Source organism: Callithrix jacchus, chromosome 19 (genome assembly GCF_049354715.1).
Source record: "Callithrix jacchus isolate 240 chromosome 19, calJac240_pri, whole genome shotgun sequence".
NCBI classification, from domain to species: domain Eukaryota; kingdom Metazoa; phylum Chordata; class Mammalia; order Primates; family Cebidae; genus Callithrix; species Callithrix jacchus.
The window spans coordinates 33,000,568-33,020,448 of record NC_133520.1 but is presented as its reverse complement, the minus strand read 5'-3'; the positions used below and the strand labels follow the sequence as shown (position 1 = coordinate 33,020,448).

The 19,881-nt window shown below is 52.1% G+C and overlaps 2 protein-coding genes across 5 annotated transcripts in view; one reads left to right on the top strand and one right to left on the bottom strand.

Annotated features, from left to right (window-relative positions):
* CDK18 (cyclin dependent kinase 18) overlaps window positions 1-1,062 on the bottom strand; it is a 29,496-nt gene extending 28,434 nt beyond the window's left edge. For 2 of the 3 annotated variants that reach the window (XM_035280685.3, XM_078357005.1), the window contains exon 1: window positions 865-1,062. The gene's annotated coding sequence lies outside the window, so the exon portion shown is untranslated. Of the gene's footprint in view, window positions 1-779 lie in introns of all 3 variants that reach the window. The other variant, XM_035280686.3, reaches the window with a different exon arrangement.
* Window positions 856-19,881, top strand: part of BLACAT1 (BLACAT1 overlapping LEMD1 locus) — an 81,525-nt gene continuing 62,499 nt past the window's right edge. For both annotated transcript variants that reach the window (XR_008477921.2, XM_054248090.2), the window contains exons 1-2: window positions 856-1,046; window positions 9,974-10,024. The gene's annotated coding sequence lies outside the window, so the exon portion shown is untranslated. The remainder of the gene's footprint in view (window positions 1,047-9,973; window positions 10,025-19,881) is intronic.

The following is a 19,881-nucleotide window of genomic DNA, read 5'->3' as shown; positions in this document are numbered from 1 at the left end:
CCCCACCCCCACCCCCGCAAAGGGAAAAAACAGAGGCCTCCAGCCCAGACCCGATTTTGGATTTCAGATTCCTGACGGTCTCCCTCGACTATAGCAGAATCCTCAAGGCACATCTCCTTAGGCCAACAGGTCACCGCCCCCCTTTCCCACTGCTGCATTAACCCTCTGTCGCCTGCGGATGAGGGCTGGGGGGGGCACTGCCCTTTGGTCTTTCGGGGTTGAAAGAGAGAAGAGGCGGCATTCCCCAGACCCCCACCTACCCAAGACCTGGGACCTGGGACCTGCAGGGCTGCACGTGTCCTTCCATGTTCTTCCCAGGGCTCGGGCCTCCCACCCCTGCCTGCCGCTCTGGAAAGTTCACCAGAGCCTAGGAAGCCCTTCAAGGCGGCGACGTGGCCCCACACTCTCGGGCCCTCTTGTCCCTGGAGACTCCTGACCCTTGCCCTTCCCAGAATGAAGGGCGGTTAGAAAGCACCCGGCTCGGAACTGGGTGGAAAACTTTGCTTTGTAGGGTTCAGACGGGAGCCCAGGGGCCAGCGTGATCCCAGCTGGAGACTCCCTGGGGGCGGGGGGTCGCGGGGTCGGAGACTGCAAAATAGCCCTCCCTCTCGAGCACCTGGAACTTAGGAGTGGCCTTTCCAGGGCACCCCCGACACCCCAACACACAACACAGTACACGCCTCGTGATCTCTGCTCTCTCCTCGCCGCTCCGGTATTTCCCTCCAACCTCTCGCCCCAGGGCAAAAGCAAACTGCGCCTTTAAGAGCCGTTCCGCTTACCTTTGCTCCGTAAACCCGGCGCCGCGGTGCCCCCCTTCGACCTCCCCCTTCCTCCCCGGCGCACCCCCACCCCCGCGGGACTCACCGCCGGTGTCCTGGGGGCCGCGGTGCGCCCGCTCCCGCCCGCAACGGCCGGGGTGCCGCGGGGTTGGGCGCCGTGCCCTGCGCGCTGCTGGGGTCCCTGCCCGGGCAAGGGGCAGTTTCCCCTGCTCCGGAAAGGTGAGCAGGTCCCCAGAGAAGCTGCAACCTGAGCTGGCCGAGGAGGAGGTAGAAGGGGAGGGGAAGGGAGGGAGTGGAGGAAGGTGGGGAAAAGGAGGGAGGAGGAGGAGGAGAAGGAGGAGGAGGAGGAGGAGGAGGAGGAAGAGGAGGAGGAGGAGGAGGAGGAGGAGAAGGAGGAGGAGGAGGAGGAAGAGGAGGAGGAGGAGGAGGAGGAGGAGGAGGAGGAGGAGGAGGAGGAAGGAAAATGCCCGGCCCCCGCCAGAGTTTTTCACATGTACAAGTTGACTCCGCCCCCGGCCCTCCCGCCCTGCCCACAGCTGCTGCCAATCCCCAGGGCTCCCTCTGCCCGGGTGCCCACCCCTTTCTCCCACTCTGGGAACCAGGGTCCAAGTGCCTCTTCCTGTTTCGTTTCTAAGGCCGGCCCTGAGAGCCTTGGCTAGGGGATGAGGCCTTCTGGACTGGATCACCCAGGACACCAAGGCGCCGGGGTGGTTCACTGAGAGTGCCTGCCTAGCTCTGAAAGCAGTGCTCCTACCTCTCCTAGGTACCTCCCAGTACCTAGCGCCCTAGAAACGAAAGTACGTGGACAGAATTTGGTGGTCATTTTTTGACAATAGTAGCCCTCGGCCTCCCCTTCTACCCTATCCAGTGGAGCTTGTCATTTACCTTTCCAGACAAAATTCCCACCTCTCCAGGACCTGAATGAAGTCCTTGTTACCAGCCATCATTCCCATTTTCCTCCCCAAAGGATAATTCAACATGTCCTTTCGGAATTAATCCCCACAGGACAGTTGAGAATCATCCAAGAAGCGTTACAGAATGGCTCGTTCAGCTAGTTGCACTCTCATTTTACAGAAGGGGAAACTGAGGCCAGGCCAAGCAATTGAACTGGCCCAAAGTGCCACAAGAGTTAATGGCGAGCCATGATTGGTTAGAACTCAGGCCAATGGCAATTCCACCCACATCATCTGACTTCAAGGATGAAGAAAACAAAACAAAAATCGGGGTGGGGGTGTGGGGGTTGGTGCAGGGTGAAGGGCACAGTGGCCCCGGGCCGCTCTCATCTCTGCTTCCTCCTGAAGGCTGTGAGGAGAGGAGGTGTGCCTCAGCTCTATGGCACCTAATCACAGAGGTCTGGTTTCCCTGCCCTCCCAGTGGGCTTGGCTGCTGTAGTCTGAGGGCCCCGACAGGGAAGGTCTTAGGAGCGGGTGCTCCACAGCGCACATGCGCTTCTACTCAAACCCTTTCCCTGGAGGCCATGAGTTGTTGAGAATAGAACAGTTTCCTTCTGGAAGACAGGGCCTGCGGTCCCGGTCTCAGCTGGGGACAGAAGAATGAAGGAAGACACTGGGCCCATGCACGAAAGTGACCTGTGGGTAGTTGACCTCTCACAGAGGGCCTCCCGACTCTTTTTTACCTCTGTTTTCTCTGCCAAGGCATGCACATTTCCTGGGCACAAGCACTGCCTAAAAATGAAACTGCCCAAGTGCTATCGGGTGCGTGGATCCAGAGCCTTTAATTGTGCAGCAACCGACCTGGCTGCATAGTTCAGTGTGTGGTGGGAAGACTGGGGAGCAGGAGGCCGTGAAGAGGTGGGGAAGGGGCAGGGAGGGAAGGGGAGAAGGGCTGTGGCTAAGGAACTGTTTACTAGCGATTAGAGAGAATAGGGCCAAAGGGCAGAGTTTCAAGGAACTAGGGGGTTAAATTCAAGAGGTCTCAACAAACACTTTCTCAACACCCCCCCCCACCCCCCTGCACCTTTTTTTTTTTTTTTTTTTTTTTTTTTTTTGAGATGGTGTCTTGCTCTTTCACCAGGCTGGAGTGCAGTGGCGCAATCTCTGCTCACTGCAACCTCCACCTCCCTGGTTCAAGAGATTCTCCTGCCTCAGCCTCCCAAGTAGCTGGGACTACAGGGGTGTGCCACCACGCCCAGCTAATTTTTGTATTTTTAGTAGAAATGGGGTTTCACTATGTTGGCCAGGATGGTCTTGATTTCTTGACCTCGTGATCCTCCCACTTCAGCTTCCCTGAGTACTGGGATTACGGGCGTGAGCCACTGCGTCTGGCTCAACATCTCTTATATGCCAAATGATAGCCAGGGCTCTGGGCACATAAGATAAATAAAACCAGTCCCTGGCCTCAAGAAGCTCATGGTGTAATGGGGCAGGGAAGCAAATAGTTAGGATGCTATAGGAGGGAGCTTAGTGTGATGGATGCCTGGGAGGAGCTGTTCTGCTTGAGCTGAGGGTTGCAGGATAAGGGGACAAAGGAGGGGAGGAAGGGTTCTACTGTTTTTCAGGAGGGGTAATCCTCTGTGCAGAGCACAGGGGTGAGAGACTATGGATCCACAGTTAGATGAGGCCAGAGCTTAAAGTCTGGGTGGAGGTGACACTATAGAGGCTGGGTCCTGAAGACCCCCAGTTTGGAGGTTGATTCTAGTGGCAAATGAGAATGAGCTCAGACCAGACAGTGGCAGCAGGGAGAAGAAGAGGGAACTGATTTGAGAGATAGGTAGGAGACAGCACCATGGAACCTTGTGACTATTGGATTGTAGCAGATAAGGAAGCCAAGAGTGTCAAGACTGGAAGCACTGATGGGATAGGCTGAGTGGGGCCTTGGAGCTTCTTAGGTGGGCCTTGATTCCCAGCATCTCCTTATGTTGCTCTGTGACCTTGGGCAAGTGACCTAAGCTTTCTGAGGCCCGCGGTAGAACAAAGTTGCTAAAACCAATCTTGTATGGTTATGCATATTACGGTAATATATGCTAAGGGCCCGGCATAGGGCTTGGCTTATAATGGAGACCTTGATAGCAAATTACCATCATTCATCCATTCAACAAACATTTATTGAGCACCTGCTGTGTGACAAGGACTGTACTGGATCCTTGCACTGGACAGATGAGTTTAAGTCTGAGCACTTATTCTCAGAGGGAGAAAGATGTGCAGAGCAACAGTCACCTACCAAGGCAATAGGGGCTGAGCAGCGGAAGAAGCCCTTAACTCTACCCAAGAGAATTTGGGACAGATCCACAGAGGAGAGACGATAGCTGAAATGATGTAGAGCCCGCCACCTGCTCGGAGCCTGTCACGTCATCCCCTGCCCCACCACCACCACACGCAATTGCTTCAGAATCTCTGAAAGCTTCAGTTTTAAAGCATCATCTTGCTTCTTGGGGTTGAGGGAAGGGGGTGAACTGCAGGTGGGCTTCTATATGGAGCCCAGGGAATGGCACGTTGAGCTTTGACCACCCCAGGACAGGGCAAGTGCAGATGGGCAGGTTGGCAGGGGAGGGGGGACCAGGTAAGAGTGACCCTGGGCAGGACTTAGTAGCTGGATAGGGAGTCCGTGAAATAACGTCATGCACAGCAGTGGCCTGTGTATGTGTGCCCTTTGGGTCATCCTAATTTTTCTGCTTGTCTGTTCTTTTCCAAAAATTCCCTCTGAACCCTTCGGTGTCCCCTGCCCTCCAATGCCAAGTTTCTTTCTGTGCATCTCGCAATAAGCCCAATACAGTAGAAGCAGGTCTTCCCTAAGATCTTCTACTAAGGAGGGACTCCTTTCCTGCTGCCTTACCAAGCAAGACTTTGAACTTTAAAGCCAAATAGACTGTGTGACCTTGGGCAGTTACTGACATATCTGACTTCCTTTCCTCTCTGTAACATGGAGATGGTAATAGTCCCTCTCTCATGGGGCTGTTGTGAGGTTTCAATAAGATGTAAACTTGGCACCCAATCAATGCTGTTTCTCTTCTCTGCATCCCATTAACTTCCTCCTTTCAGAGGGTCAGACAACAGACTCTTAGCTGGGGGTTTTCCTGGCACCCCAGCCCCTGTGGCCCATCCTCTGTGGGCCCTGCAGCCCCCTTCCCCTCTGCTAGTCTAATGGATCTCTGGCATCTCTGGGAGGCCCTGGTCACCCTAGCTGCAGTGTAATGCTGGCAGGCCTGAGCAGCATGACAATGGTGGCCCCAGCGGCAGCTCGGCCCACTCCCCGCTCTGCTCCTGTCTCTCCTCCCTGCTGCCAGTGACATGCCACTGCTCTGCAGATAAGACAGGCGTCCCTGGGTGCCTGAGGGCTGAGCAGGGAAGCTGGAAACCGCTCTCCCTCACAGACTGTGTGGGCAGTGGATTTGAATAGCTTCTGCGAAACCAAAGTTCAAGCCCTCCCTCCTTTCCCCTGGGAGGCACAGCATCCAGACAGGGAGAGTTCAGCCAACAGAGAACCTCCTTTCTGTACATGTCGCAGGCTCCCTTCCCCTCTAGCCTTACATCCAAGCAGGCAGTCTCCGAAAGCACTGCAGGGACATTTGGGAGGCCAGAGACTTGACTCTGCCCGTAAGGTACAGAAATCACTTTGTTTATCTGGGTGTCTGTTTTCCTCAGTTGCAAAATGGGAATAGTGTGAACACCTTCCTTTCAGGATATGAGAATTAAACGCAAAGGTGAACGTGAAAGTGCTTTGCACACTGTAGAACGGTCTGCAAGTGCATGAGATCATCAGTGCTTGGCCAAAGGGCCCTTCTTAGGGTTCCCGGCGTCAAATGAAGACATGAGAAATGAGAAGCTAAGCGAGAACAGAAAAACTCACCTCAACAGGAGGGAGGTTGGCAGCAGAGACCTGAAGATGAACTGACGCATTATGACCTGGGTGATTAGAGGTCTGTGAGTCATTGGACAGCAGGTCTTGGCTAGACTGAGCCAACTCTTACTCCTCCTCTGGCTAAACCTAGGCCATTGTTTTCCAGTGATCTATGAGAAGTGGGGATGATTAGGAGAAAAATATCATTTACCTGGTTGCAGTGTGATTCCAGCAGAAGGCCGGGACTTTCTGCTTATCACTGCACCAAGTGTCACATCCTCCCTTCGCTATTTGTGGTAAAAGTACACGCATGTGTGCACTCATGCATGTGTTTACACATGGGGGTGCGTGTGCGTGCACACACACACACACCATTCCAGACTTCAGATGAAGCAACAGCTGCATCCCCAGAGGGTTCTAGGACAAGGTGGGCACATGAATAGTCAGCCAATCACAGACCAGTTGACCCTAGCAACTATCAAACCAATTAGAACCCCACCCCTTCATCCAGCAGCATCTTCCAAATTTACACACATACACACCCCACCCCCTTCAGGTTGATGCATTGCCATGACAACAAAATCACCACACCAAGCTGGTGTAAATGGGAAAGTGGTCCTTAGGAACAAGACTAGAACAGCCTTCGGGGTAAGGATGCAGGCCACGCTGTCTGGGGTGGGCCACTGAGAGGACCCCTATGCAGGGTCAGGGAGGAGAGATAGCTGGTTTACCTGAGCTAAGCCCATTTTTTACCTCTGGATCTCTGTTTGCTCACCTAGGAAACAGGGTCAAACACTCCTGCTTAGATTAGAGTGGAATATAATGAAATTACTTCTCAATTAATGGATAGGGATAGGAACCATAGATTTTCTTTTCAGAAGACCTTAAGAATTTTGAGACTTTTGGACACAAGAGAGTTGATCGCTCCCCAGGAAGACCTAAAACCAAACCCTAAAACCCAGCTCATGAGTTCATTGGACAGTTGGATCTCAGTTCCGTTTGAAAGCGTTGAGTCAGTATCTGCCATGGGCCAAGCACAGGTGCTGATTTCAGCAGTAGCCAGATAGACTTTGAAGAGCCCATTGAACATATTGGTGAAGACTTTCAGAAATGCCCCAGAGGCCTGTTTGATGGGCCTGGAGACAAGTGCTATAGAGGCGGCTAACCTGGAAAGACTGCTCAGGGCCGAGGAAGAAGGCCGAGCCAAGGACCAAGGCCGAGGTTCGAACCCTGCAGGCCCCACTGGCCTGCTGGCCTTTAGCTTCCACGCCCCACACCCCTCCCTGCAGACAGCCTTAACCTTTGCCATTGGCCAGTCTGCCAATGGCTCCTCCTCTGCCTGGTTGCTTCCAATAGCTCCCTAACAGGAGGCCTTTGGGTCCCCCACCGCTCTTTCAGAATCTGATGAAATGCTGAATAATTAAAACACATATGCACAACATTTTCCATTCATTTTCAGGAGCCACGGGGCTCCTCAAGCTCATTCACAGACTCCCTTATGGTATGCGAGTCCTTGCAAACCAGCCCTTCCTCTCTGGTCAGCTCATCTTGACTTTCTCCCTGTCATGTTGTATCCGGCCATTTCAAACTCTGAGTACTTCTCTTGCACACACCACCACTCACTGCTTCATACCTTGGCACATGTTCCCAGCTACTAGAGAGGTTCCCTCCTTTACCTCTTACCTGGTAAACTCCTGTTCATTCTTCAAAACCCAGCTCAAGAGTCACTGCCTCCTTGACACACATAGGCTCTATGTTGTCTACACAGGCTTGATCATTCCCCAGTTGGAAGCGTATCTGTTCCACATATTTCTCTCATTATGTGCCTCCCAGTGCGTGGGGCTCCATGGCTTCCTCCTTTACTGGGTTGAGAGCTTCCTGAGGCCAGAGATCACATCTTTAGCCTTTGTATGCCCAGGACTAGTATATACCAGGTGCTCACTGGGGTCTGGAACAGGGGTCCTCAACTCCTGGTGGCCTATTAGGAACTGGGCCACACAGCAGGAGGTGAACAGCAGGCACCCAAGCAAAGCTTCATCCGTATTTACAGCCACTCCCAGTCACTCGCATTACTGCCCGAGCCCAGCCTCCTGTCAGATCAGCAGCGACATTAGATTCTTATAGGAACACAAACCCTACTGGGAACTGCGCATGCGAGGGATCTAGGTTGCAGGCTCCTTATAAGAATCTAATGCCTGATGATCTGTCATTGTCTCCCATCACCTTTAGATGGGACCATCTAGTTGCGGGAAAACAAGCTCAGGGCTCCCACTGATTCTACACTGTGGTGAGTTGTAGAATTATTTCATTATATAGTACGATGTAATAATAGAAATAAAGGGCACGTTAAGTGTGATGCGCTTTAATCATCCTGAAACCATCTCCCTGCCTGGTCCGTGGAAAAACTGTCTGCCATGAAACTGGTTCCTGGTGTCAAAAAGCTTGGGGACAGCTGGTCTAGAGAACTGGCATGGCAGAACTGGATTTGCAGAGGAAGCAAAGCTGACCAAGGAAGAGGTCAACAAGCAGACCAGAAATCAGGACAGGAGCAAGGAGAAGAGAGGTGCTGGGAAGGGGAGTCAGGTGGTGTCCACAGAACAAGACTGAAAGACAGACATCGAATTTGGCAACTAGGAAGCCATTGGGAGGGTGGCCACGGGCCCAGTTTGCCCGGGATTCCTTCAGTTCTAGCATTGAAAGTTTTGGGCAAACAAAGATGGTTGGTAACCCTAGATCGGTGACCTTAACAAGGGCAATTCTGGAGGTGAGAGTAGGACAGAGGCCTGAATGTGGTGGGCGCAGGGGTGAATGGAAGGTGGGAGAGGGAGACTGGGAGAATTGGTGGCTGCTGAGCTGTCTGGGTGAGCTGAAAGGAGGCAGGAGCTAAGGACCCTGCCAGTCTCCTGGCCCATCTCTGCTGCCCACGGCCAACCCACTCCCTGGAGAGAAAGCAAACACAGCTGCCATCAGGAACACCGTGTACACCCTTAATGACTTCTTTTTGAAAGGCTCCAACCCCGCCACCTGGGTCACCCAACTAGTCCCCCACTGCCCCAATCCCCGCTGGACCAGTGGTTCTCTGTTGTCTGACCTCCTGCGGTAAGTATTCGGGGTTTATCCAGTTGGCACAATGGATGCTGCTTGGACTGGAGACAGCTATTTCCTTCTTTTGAATTGTTATTTACAAGCCTCATTTGTCTTTGCTTATTAATAGATTGTCTAATTTGATTCTGAACTTTTTTTTTTTTTGAGATGGAGTCTTGCTGTGTTGCCCAGGCTGGAGTGCAGTGCACAATCTCAGCTCATTGCAACCTCTGTCTCCCGGGTTCAAGCGATTCTCCTGCTTCAGCCTCCTGAGTAGCTGGGATTACAGGCACCTGCCACCACACCTAGCTAATTTTGGTATTTTGAGTAGGGATGGGGTTTCACCATGTTACCCAAGCTGGTCTTGAATTCCTGACCACAGGTGATCCACCCGCCTCAGCCTCTTAAAGTGCTGGTATTACAGGCATGAGCCACCGCACTGGGCCTCTGAACTTCTTGAAGGCAGGGATCATGCCCACCCTCATAGTCTCCCTTCTTTCCCTCTCTTTCCCCTTTCCTTCCTTCAGTAAACACTAATTAAGTGGTGTTTGAATTCAGTGGTCATGATGACTGCCACAGTTCCTGCCCTCAGGCACTTCACGGTCTGGATTCCAGCTTTCTAAATGGGGGAGTTTTATATCCCTGAGCAGAAGAGGGTCCATACAGGGCTTTAGTGAGTCTGAAAACCCATCACATTATATGTCAAAATTGTGAGTGTGTATGTGTTAAGTGAGATAGAGAAACAGAAACTGTATATTTCTAAAGAGAGAATCTCAACTGGGCACAGTGGCTTATGTCTGTAATCCCAGCACTTTGGGAGGCAGAGGCAGGTGGATCACTTAAGGTCAGGAGTTCGAGACCAGTCTGGCCAACATGGTGAGACCCTGTCTCCACAAAAAAAATGCAAAAAATTAGCCCAGCATGGTGGTGTGTGACAGTAGTCCCAGGAGGCTGAGTTGGGAGAATCTCTTGAACCTGGGAGGCAGAAGTTGCAGTGAGCCAAGATCGTACCACTGCACTCTAGCCTGGGTGACAAAGGGAGACCCCGTCTCAAAAGAGAGAGAGAAAGAGTCTCTACAAATTAACATGTTCAAGTGGAATCAATCTGCCATATTCAAGTCCAATCTATGTGATATGAGAAAATTATTCAGCACTTTGTACTTTCATTTCCTCATCTGTAAAATGGGGGTAATAGTGCACCCTTCTTATAGGGCCATGATGAGGATTAGATGGGGTAGGTCTATAAATTTAACATAGATCTTGTAACATACTAAGAGGACAATTAACACTAGCTATTATTCTTTTTGAGACAGAGAGAAGAGCTTCTGTGAGATTCTCGAAAGTTTCCAGGAGCCACTGGTCCAGTAAGTGAGCAGCCTGCATGCTGAATGTGGCATCCTACTGGGACAGGTGCTAAGGGGAGTTAGTCTGAGAGTCTGAGGTGCACTTGAGGCACCTTGAACTTCCCCTCTGTGTCTCCCAAGCCCCAAGTAGGTCAGGATCCTGCTCTAAACAGCCACTCATGAGGAAAGACCATTCAAATGAACCATCCCCAGTGCCACTGAATAGTGTGTCCAGGTTAAAACACATGTTAGGAGAGAAACCAGAAAACTTCCCCTAGGGGAATGGATTTTAAAAGAAAAACAAAAGAAAAGAAGGCCTTTGCTCTTGATCACATTAAAAGCAATCGCCTCCACAGCAATTAGGCACCCGTAAATTACACAGCCTGCCTCTGTCAGCTGGCTCCCCACTATCTCATTAGCCAGGACGCAGAGAGACACTGCACACCCTGCTGGGAGCCGCCTCATTGCCAAGTTCCTGCTCCATAATTAAACACAAAATCCCAACCTCATGGAGACACCCGCCCACCCCTCCTGTGGGGGACAGGGAGGCAGTTGGGGAGGGACAGAGCCAAGGTGAGGCTTTGCTTTTAGGACTGAGCTGTGAACAGAGAGCCCAGGGCTCTCCCATGACCTTGGGAGGGGATTTGGGAAAGGAAGTGAAAGGGCATGGAATGAGAGGAAGGAGCCTCACCTTCTTCCTATCTGAACGTCTGGGACCAAGAGAGCAAATGGGCCACACTGGCTTCTGCAGGAGATTCTGAGGTTCAACTTTAGGAAATGAGGTCCTAGGGCTGGGCGCGGTGGCTCACACCTGTAATTCCATCACTTTGGGAGGCCAAGGCAGGCGGATCTCCTGAGGTCAGGAGTTCAAGACCAGCCTAGCCAGTATGGTAAAACCATGCCTCTACTAAAAATACAAAAATTAGCCAGATGTGGTGGCAGGTGCCTGTAATCCCAGCCACTCAGGAAGCTGAAGCAGGAGAATTGCTTAAACCTGGGAGGCGGAGGTTGCAGTGAGCCGAGATAGCACCATTACACTCCAGCCTGGGTAACAGAGCAAGACTCCATCTCAAAAAAAAAAAAAAGAAAAGAAAAGAAAGAAATGAGGTCCTAGAAAGAGGGGGGTTGTCTGAGAACATCTACTCATTCTACCACCCACATCTGAGCACACCCACGTAGACTCCATTGGTTCGAAGCCAGACAAGGGCTGATGTGATGGATGCTGGGGCACTGTCAGGTTGCTAGACAAGGCGGACCTTGGAGCCAGGACTGGAGTAAGGAGTGGCCAGCTGGCAGATGCACAGAATGCCCTTGGAAAGTACCAAGATGTGTGGTAAGAGAAATTGTTTGGGGCCAGGTGCAGTGGCTTATGCCTACAATCCCAGCACTTTGCAAGGCTGAGGCAGGAGGACTGCTTGAGTCCAGGAGTTTGTGATCAGCCTGCGCAACCTAGTGAGACGTAGTGTCCCTCCCCCACTGCCTCCCTGCCCGCCCCCCAACCCCTATTTCTACCAAAAGTTAAAAAAAAATTAGGTCAGGGCAATGGCTCACACCTGTGATCCTAGCATTTTGGGAGACCAGGGCAGGCAGATCGCTTGAGGCCAGGAGTTCAAGACCAGCCTGGCCAACCCAGGTGGAACCCCATCTCTTCTAAAAATATAAAACTTAGGCATGGTGGCACAAGCCTGTAATCCCAGCTACTGTGGAGGCTGAGGCAGGAGAATTGCTTGAATCTGGGATACCAAGGTTGCAGTTAGCTGAGATCACACCACTGCACTCCAGCCTGGGTGACAGAGAGAGACCCTGTCTCAAGAAAAAAAATAAAATAAATAACCAGGCATGGTGGTATGTGCCTGTGGTCCCAATTGCTACAGAGGCTGAGGTCAGAAGATTGCCTGATCCCTGAAGGTTGAGGCTGCAGTGAGCTATGATCACACCACTGCACTTCAGTCTGGGTGACAGAATATGACCCCGTCTCTAAAAAAAGAAAAGGAAAGGAAAAAAATTGTTTGACAAATGTGTAAGCTGTCAGTGAGCCCCCTCACTGTGGTGACTTCTCTAATGACAAGCTGATGGGCTGGCTGCAGAGCAGGACTCTTGCTTTCTAGGTGAGGAACACAGACCAGATTGGGGAGGGGAGAGGGACCAAGGCTGGCCCCGGCAGTTCTTCACTGCCCACCCCACAAAGCCCTTGGCATCTCTTCTAAACCTATTTTGAACAAATTTTGAAAAGATGTCAGGCCAGGGGTGGTGGCTCATGCCTATAATCCTAGCACTTTGGGAGGCCAAGGTGGGCGGATAATGAGGCCAGGAGATGGAGACCATCCTCTAATAAAAATACAAAAAAAATTAGCTGGGCGTAGTGACATGCATCTGTAGTCTCAGCTACTCGGGAGGCTGAGACAGGAGAATCGCCTGAATCTGGGAGGCGAGGTTGCAGTGAGCCGAGATGGCACCACTGCACTCCGGCCGGGGCGACAGAGGACACTCCAGATCAAGGGAAAAAAAAAAAAAGATGTCCCCAGGCCAGGTGTGGTGGCTCATGCCTGTAATCCCAGCACTTTGGGAGGCCAAGGTGGGTGGATCATGAGGTCGAGATATCGAGACCATCCTGGTCAACATGGTGAAACCCCATCTCTACTAAAAATACAAAAAATTAGCTGGGCATGGTGGCGCGTGCCTGTAATCCAAGCTACTCAGGAGGCTGAGGGAGGAGAATTGCCTGAACCCAGAAGGCAGAGGTTGCGGTGAGCCAAGATCGCGCGATTGCACTGCAGCCTGGGTAACAAGAGCGAAACTTCGTCTCAAAAAAAAAAAAAAAAAGATGTGCCCATGAGGAGGTGGAAGTGACTAACCTGCCTGCTCACCCACTTGTCTCCCGCCACCCGTGATCACCAGGGAGGATGCAGAAGATGCTCCCAGGCTTCTCAATCCCACCCAACTGCTGCTTCCCAGGGAGAGCCAGTATGGGAGCAGGAGGAGAGGAGAAAGGGCAGCTGCCTGGGGAGGGGAGCATCCCCACCTCTGAGTTCTCTGGGTCTCCCAGCCTGGGCAGCTTGGGCCGGGATGATGCCAGGCTCCAGCTCCAGCCGCTGGATCTTGATAGGGAAGGACAGAGCCTGAGAGAAAATCGTGCAACGCAGAGAAACAGGCAAGTCAGAGACAGGGGAGCCAGAGGCCAGAGCCTCTGAAACCAGGGCATGGGTAGAAGATGTGGATGCTATTTGTCAGACATTCTCATGGTGTTTCATGTGAAAACGGAGCCGCTGCATCGGTGGCCGGCATCCTGCTAGAGCCCAGGGAACTAACTGTGCTGACAGCTTCAGAAAAGTGCACAGAAATTGCCCCGGGCCCTGCCCCTCCCCCGTGGGGCTTCTCCTGCCTCCAAATGGCCCCTGAGCCGACACTGTGATTTTTGGCCCCTGACCTTGCCTCTCTGGTTCCCTCCTTGCCTCCCTCCATCTTAGGCGCAGTGGTGAGGACAGTCTTGTGGTGGTGACTCACAGTGTTGTCCTCTGAGGTTAGCACAGCCCAGAGAAATGCCCAGGCAGGCTGTGCTCCTCTCACTGCTCACTCAGAATCTCAGTTTGAGGAGCAGCCCTTGGCCAGGCTTGGGTCTGTACCAGACTGAGGGAGACAACTGTCACGCCCCCACCTCAGCCTGGAGGCACCAATTTCCCTTGCCTGCCAGAGCAGCCCGGAGTCCTTAGCCCTGCCCTGGGGATGTTGTTTCCTGGAGTTGCAGCTAATTTCCCTAATTTCCTCCCAGACCAGCTTCCCCTTTCTCTGCAGCCTGGGAGGGGCTGGAGCCACAGAGCAGCCAGGTGTGGCCCCCAGGATGGGAGTGGGGCCTGGCAGGACAGGGAGGGGTCAGGAACTGGGAGAAGTGTGGACTGGCACAAGGTGGGGACCACATCTGGACCAGTGAGGAAGAGGTGAGGGTTTAGACTCACACTTCCTTTTCCTCTGGGCTAAGCCCTAGGACCAGAATGGTTCGGGTTACCAGGGCCTCCCAGGAATGCAAGCAGAGTGATGGAGCGGATATCTGGCCTGCTCAGCTCAGACACTCCTGAATGATCAGCCAGGTCCAGGGGCCCACGCGCACATAAACAGGTATATCCAATCAAAATGCACTTGAGTGTGTCAGTTATTGCCAGGTGTACCTGAGAGGCCAGGCAGTGGTGGTAAGTTTACCTGAGTGAATAGGTAAACTTACCAGGTACAAAACCTGAATATGTCAAGCTGCCTCCAGATCAGACCATTATGCCAAATGTCCTGGCAAGAAAGACACAATCCAGGGGGCCAGCTCCTGCAGGGCCTGCCTAGCTCTGCAGGTTGGTACCTGGCAGTACCTGGTGTAGCCAGGGAAACAAAGGGATTTGTCAGCCAGAATCGGTACTTCCCCAGGCCTACTGTTTGCTCCAGGAGTTCTCCCATGGGTCCCCCGAGGCGCTGATATTTCTCAGCATGTCTTCCCTAGGATCCCAGCCATTCATGATCACACAGCTGACTTTGCTCTTAGTCGAACAGCTGGTGACTGAACCCGATCCAATATTTACTCCTGGAAAGAGGGCAAAGGGGCAGGTGTCACTCCAGGCAGCCTGGAGCTGCAGTTGGCTGGGTCTAGGGGAGGGGAAGGGAGGATTTGCTGTTTTCTCTGGTTCCAGAGGCTTCTCCTCTTCCTGAGGTGGGCCAGGGAGGGGACTGGAAGGGAACTTTGTCCCCAGGAGACTGTCCCTGAGAGGGGTGAAGGCAAGTAGATGAGAAACCTCAGCCAGGGGGTGGGAAACCCAGACCACCAGTGTGAGACAAGAAGGAGTCTCCCCAGTGGGGGGGCTTCCTGGGGAAAGGAGGCCTTCAAGCAGGAAGGGGATGGCCTGCATTTCCCTGAAAGGAGATGGGGAGAAGGAAAGACGGGGGACTGGAGTGAGACCCTCGGTGAGGAATGGCAGCAGGTGGTTCATGAGTACGAGGGCCAGCGCTGCCACCTCAGAAAGGAGTCAGGCCATGGCCACTCCAGAAGCCTGGCGAATCCAGTAACTTGGTGATTTCCCCATCCTTGGCATTGTAATTGAATTCTCCCTGGTGTGATTAGCAATAAATCTTGGAACCCAAAGGACGATTTTAGGGAGAGGCAGCCAGGAGCTCTCCCTTACCAGTGGGGCCTCAGGGAAGAGCCCTGGGGACAGTGAATTTGGGGTGCTTCAAAAGGAGCAGGAGCAGGTGGGGTGGGGCTTGCTGATGAGAGGGTGGGGGAGAGGAGTGTGAGTCTAAACCCCTACCTCTTCCTCACTGGTCCAGATGTGGTCCCCACCTTGTGCCAGTCCACACTGCTCCCAGTTCCTGACCCCTCCCCGTCCTGCCAGGCCCCACTCCCATCCTGGGGGCCACACCTGGCTGCTCTGTGGCTCCAGCCCATCCCAGGCTGCTGGGAAAGGGGAAGCTGGTCTGGGAGGAAATTAGGGAAATTAGCTACAACTCCAGGGCACGGGTGTGCTGTGTTGAGAACCGGCTTTGCCATGTGCCTATCGTGCTTCAGGCACTTTATATACCAGACTATAGTGAATCCTCAGGACAACACCAGCTCGCTGTTGTTAGCCAATTTTACAGGTGAGGAAACTGAGGCTCACAGAGGTTACGTGACTTTCCTAGTCACTCAGAGCTCTGTGTCTACCCTGGCCTGCAGCCCTCACCCCAGTAGGTGGGGAGGGGCCCAGCACCCTGCCGAGCGCTGAATATACATCCAGGTCTCAGTTGCAAGCATGTGTGCTTTTTGTAATAGCTCCAGGCCTAGGGAGGCTCCGGGCTCAGGGAACGACGCCAGCAACCCAGCACGGGGAAGGTCAAACTTGGGAGGGCGTCTCTGCCACACCTCAGCGTGCCCATACTCAGGTGCCAGGCATGCTTTCTGGCAGTCCACTGAGGACTCTGAATCAGAGGCAGCGTTGCTCAAGAGAGGACTGAGGCTCTGACCTCGGAAGCCTCTGGATTCCAATACCACTCATGAGCAGATATGACCTTTGGCAAGTGGTTTAACTTCTGTAAGTTTCCACTTCCATAAAGAAAACCTCATCATGCCTATGTCTAAGGTTATTTGATAATTAAATGATATAATGCATATAAAACACCTGGCTTGGACCACGGGCGGTGGCTCACGCCTGTAATCCCAGCACTTTGGGAAGCTGAGGCGGGAGGATCACTTAAGCCCAGGAGTTCAGGACCAGCCTAGGAAACATGGTGAGACTCTGTCCCTACAAAATATTTAAAAATTAGACAGGCATAGTGGCACGTGTCTGTAGTCCCAGGTACTTGGAAGGCTGAGGTGGGAGGATCACTTGAGCCTGGGAGGTTGAGGCTGCAGTCAGCCATGATCTGCCACTGAACTCCAGCCTGGGTGACAGAGCAAGATTCTTTCTCAGAAAAAATAAATAAATAAATAACACGGCACATAGCAAGTGCTTAAGAAATGATAGTTCTCTGCAGGGCTGGCTTCAATGGGCACGCATCATGCGGTCTGTCAGGGTCCATGCTCAGAAAGGCCCCACGATCAGAGGGCCTCCTGCTTGTTTTAATGCTATATTGTTTTCTTGTTTAAATTCTTACTACTTTTTGCACAAGAAGCCTTGCATCTTCATTTTGCATTGGATCCTGCAAATTATCTGGCCCATCTGGGTTATTGGTGTGGGTTTATTTCCTTGAATCCAGAAAGGATTACCTGTGACCCACACTCTGAAACAAACCACTATTTCATCACTTCATTATTTTCTCTGCCCAGGAAATGCTTCTCTGCTTATCCTCCATGCATCTTGCTGTTGCTTATGAGAAATCAGAGTGAGCCAGACGGAACTGCATCTCTCCTTCGGCCTCCAGCACCTCCAGGGAGATTCGAGCAGATCATACTCCTGCTTGTTCTGAGGAGAGGGACTTTGGGGGGAGAATCTTGAGCCCTGGTTTCTGGCAATGAAGGGTGGTCTTCCCTGATGCCACAAGCCCAACTGTGAGATATCAAATGCCTTGCAAGGTTGGAGGCTCCCAGTTCCCAGGGACTCACATCTTCCACTGGGGCTCAGCAGGATGCTGGGGTGAGGGCTGCAGGCCGGGGCAGACACAGAACTCTGAGCAGCAAGGTCAGGAAATGATCACCTGGGCAGGCATTCCAGGAGCTAGAGCTCAGCCCACCACTTCCCTCCACTGAAGCCATTGTGGAAGCATCTGACCTCCACAGTGCCTGCCCCTTAGCTGTTTTCAGACTCCTGTTCCCAGGGGCCCAGGCGTTTGCTAAATTGGCATTCTTGACCCATCTACTGACCCCTGAGAAGCATCGCTGTAGGGGAAATGAAAGCTGAGAGGCTGTCTGTCTTCTCTTTCTTTCTCTCTCTGTCTCTCAAAAGACAATTTAAGCCATTTCTAGATCTAGCAGCCTTTGCAAGGACACTGGAGTTGGGGGTGGTGATGAGGGAGAAGACTGTGGAAGAGGAGTCTCAGGTGCAGCTGCATGACTTGGGGAGGAGAATCATAAGCTGACTCAAAGATTATGAAATATCTCAGCTAGAAGGGACCTTTGAGAAATTGAGGTCAGAGAGGGAAAGTAAGTTGCCCAAAGTCACAGAGCCAGGACTGGAACATGGGTCATCTAATGCCCAGCCCAGGGGATCTTTCCACTTTACCATTTGACTTCAGGATAAGAGATGAACTAGAGTGGTGATGGAAGAAGAGAGACTTCTCCCTGTCCACCTGCACACACACACACACACACACACGCACACACACACACGCGCACACACGCACACGCACACACATTTAGATTTATTCTAGATCCAGTTCCTCCTGGACACTGGAGAAAGGGAGGTGTTAAGCCCTGGTCAGGTAAAAAGAACATGAAGGTAAGGAGGTATGTGGCCTCTACCCAACCCTTCCATTGGCTTGGCCTCTGAAGTCTGAGGCTCCTGGAACGGCCTGGTGTGGTACATGTCTGCCAGGACCTTCCCCCAGCCCAACAGCTGATCTCACACAACTGCTAGCTTTCTGAGTCCCAGACTTAGATCTTGGGGCCTCTTCCTAGGAAAGAGGGGCCTGGAGAGTTTCCCATTCAGGGATGATCTTAAAGATAATAACATTCATTGCTAATATTTATAAACACATATGTGCTGTACTGTTCTAAAAACCTTTCATCTATCAACTCATCTAATACTCACACAACCCTATGGAGGGAGATACTATCATTATCACTATTTTATAGTCAAATAAACTGAAACACAGAGAGGTTAGGTAGCTTGCCCAGGGCCACACAGCTAGTAAACAGTGGAACTGGGATTTGGACCTAGACACCCTACCTTTTGGGCTCCTAGTTAAGTGCTTCTCATAATGTAACATCTTGATCCCCATTCAGTAAGGTTTTTGTTTTTGCTTTTGTTTGGAGACAGGAGATCTTGTTCTGTTGCCCAGGATGGACTGCATCGGTGTGAGCATGGCTCACTGTAGCCTCACCCTCCTGGGCTCAAGTGGTCCTCCTGCCTCAGCCTCCCAAGTCCCAAGTAGCTGGGACTACAGGTGCACACTACCACACTTGGCTAATTAAAAAAAATTGGGCAGGGCATGGTGGCTTACATCCGTAATCCCAGCACTTTGGAAGGCCAAGGCGGGTGGATCACTTGGTCAGAAGTTCAAAACCAGCCTGGCCAACAGGGTGAAACCCCATCTCTACTAAAAATACAAAAATGAGCTGGGTGTGGTGGCGCACGCCTGTAATCCCAGCTCCTCAGGAGGCTGAGGCAGGAGAATCCCTTGAACCTGGGAGGCGGAAGTTGCAGTGAGCTGAGATCACGCCACTACACACCAGCCTGAGCAACAGAGCAAGATTCCGTCTAAAAAAAAAAAAAAATTGTAGAGACATGGTCTTGCCATGTTGCCCAGGCAGGTCTTGAACTCCTGGACTCAAGCAGTCTACCCAGCTCAGCCTCTCAAATTGCTGGGATGGCTGGTGTGAGCTGCAGCAGCACCTAGCCTCCAGAGAGTTTTAGTTGGAAAAAGCTACATATACTTCTGCTTCCCTCTGATTCGTCTCCTCCTGCCTCATCCTCCACCCCCTACACCGCCTGGGTACCAGGCATCACTGCCTAACTAGGAGGTAAATCTAAAGTCTGGGAGAATGCTCTCTCTTGAGTGCCCCTTTCCTGCCCTTCAGAACACCCCTTAATGGCATATACTGCCACCTCCTGGCCACCAAGGGTTAAGACTGACCCTGTGTGCATATTTCAGAACTGTCCTGGTACTCAACTTCTCTCTGGGTGATGACATCCTTGCCCACAGCTACGTGACTACGTATAGCAAGCTTGTCCAACCTGCAGCCTGTGAGCTGCATGTGGCCCAGGACGGCTTTGAATATGTCTCAATACAAATTTTTAACTTTCTGAAAGCATTATGAGATTTCTAAAAGCTCATCAGCTATTGTTAGTGTATTTTCTGTGTAGCCCAAGACAGTTCTTCCAGTGTGGCCCAGGGAAGCCAAAAGATTGAACACCTCTGATCTATATGCTGTTGATTCCCAAATGTTTACCTCTCTCTCTATCTATTTTTTTTTTAAAGAGTCTCGCTCTGTCACCCAGGCTGGAGTGCAATTTTGGCTCACTGCAACCTCCACCTCCTGGGTTCAAGTGATTCTTGTGCCTCAGCTTCCTGAATAGCTGAGATTACGGGTGTGCACCACCATGTCCGGCTAATTTTTGTATTGTTTTAATAGAGACAGGATTTTACCATGTTGGCCAGGCTAGTCTCAAACTCCTGACCTCAAGTGATCCGCCAGCCTCGATTTCCCATCCTGTGCTGGGATTACAGGCGTGAGCCACTGTGCCCAGCCCCAAATGTTGATCTCTTTTGAG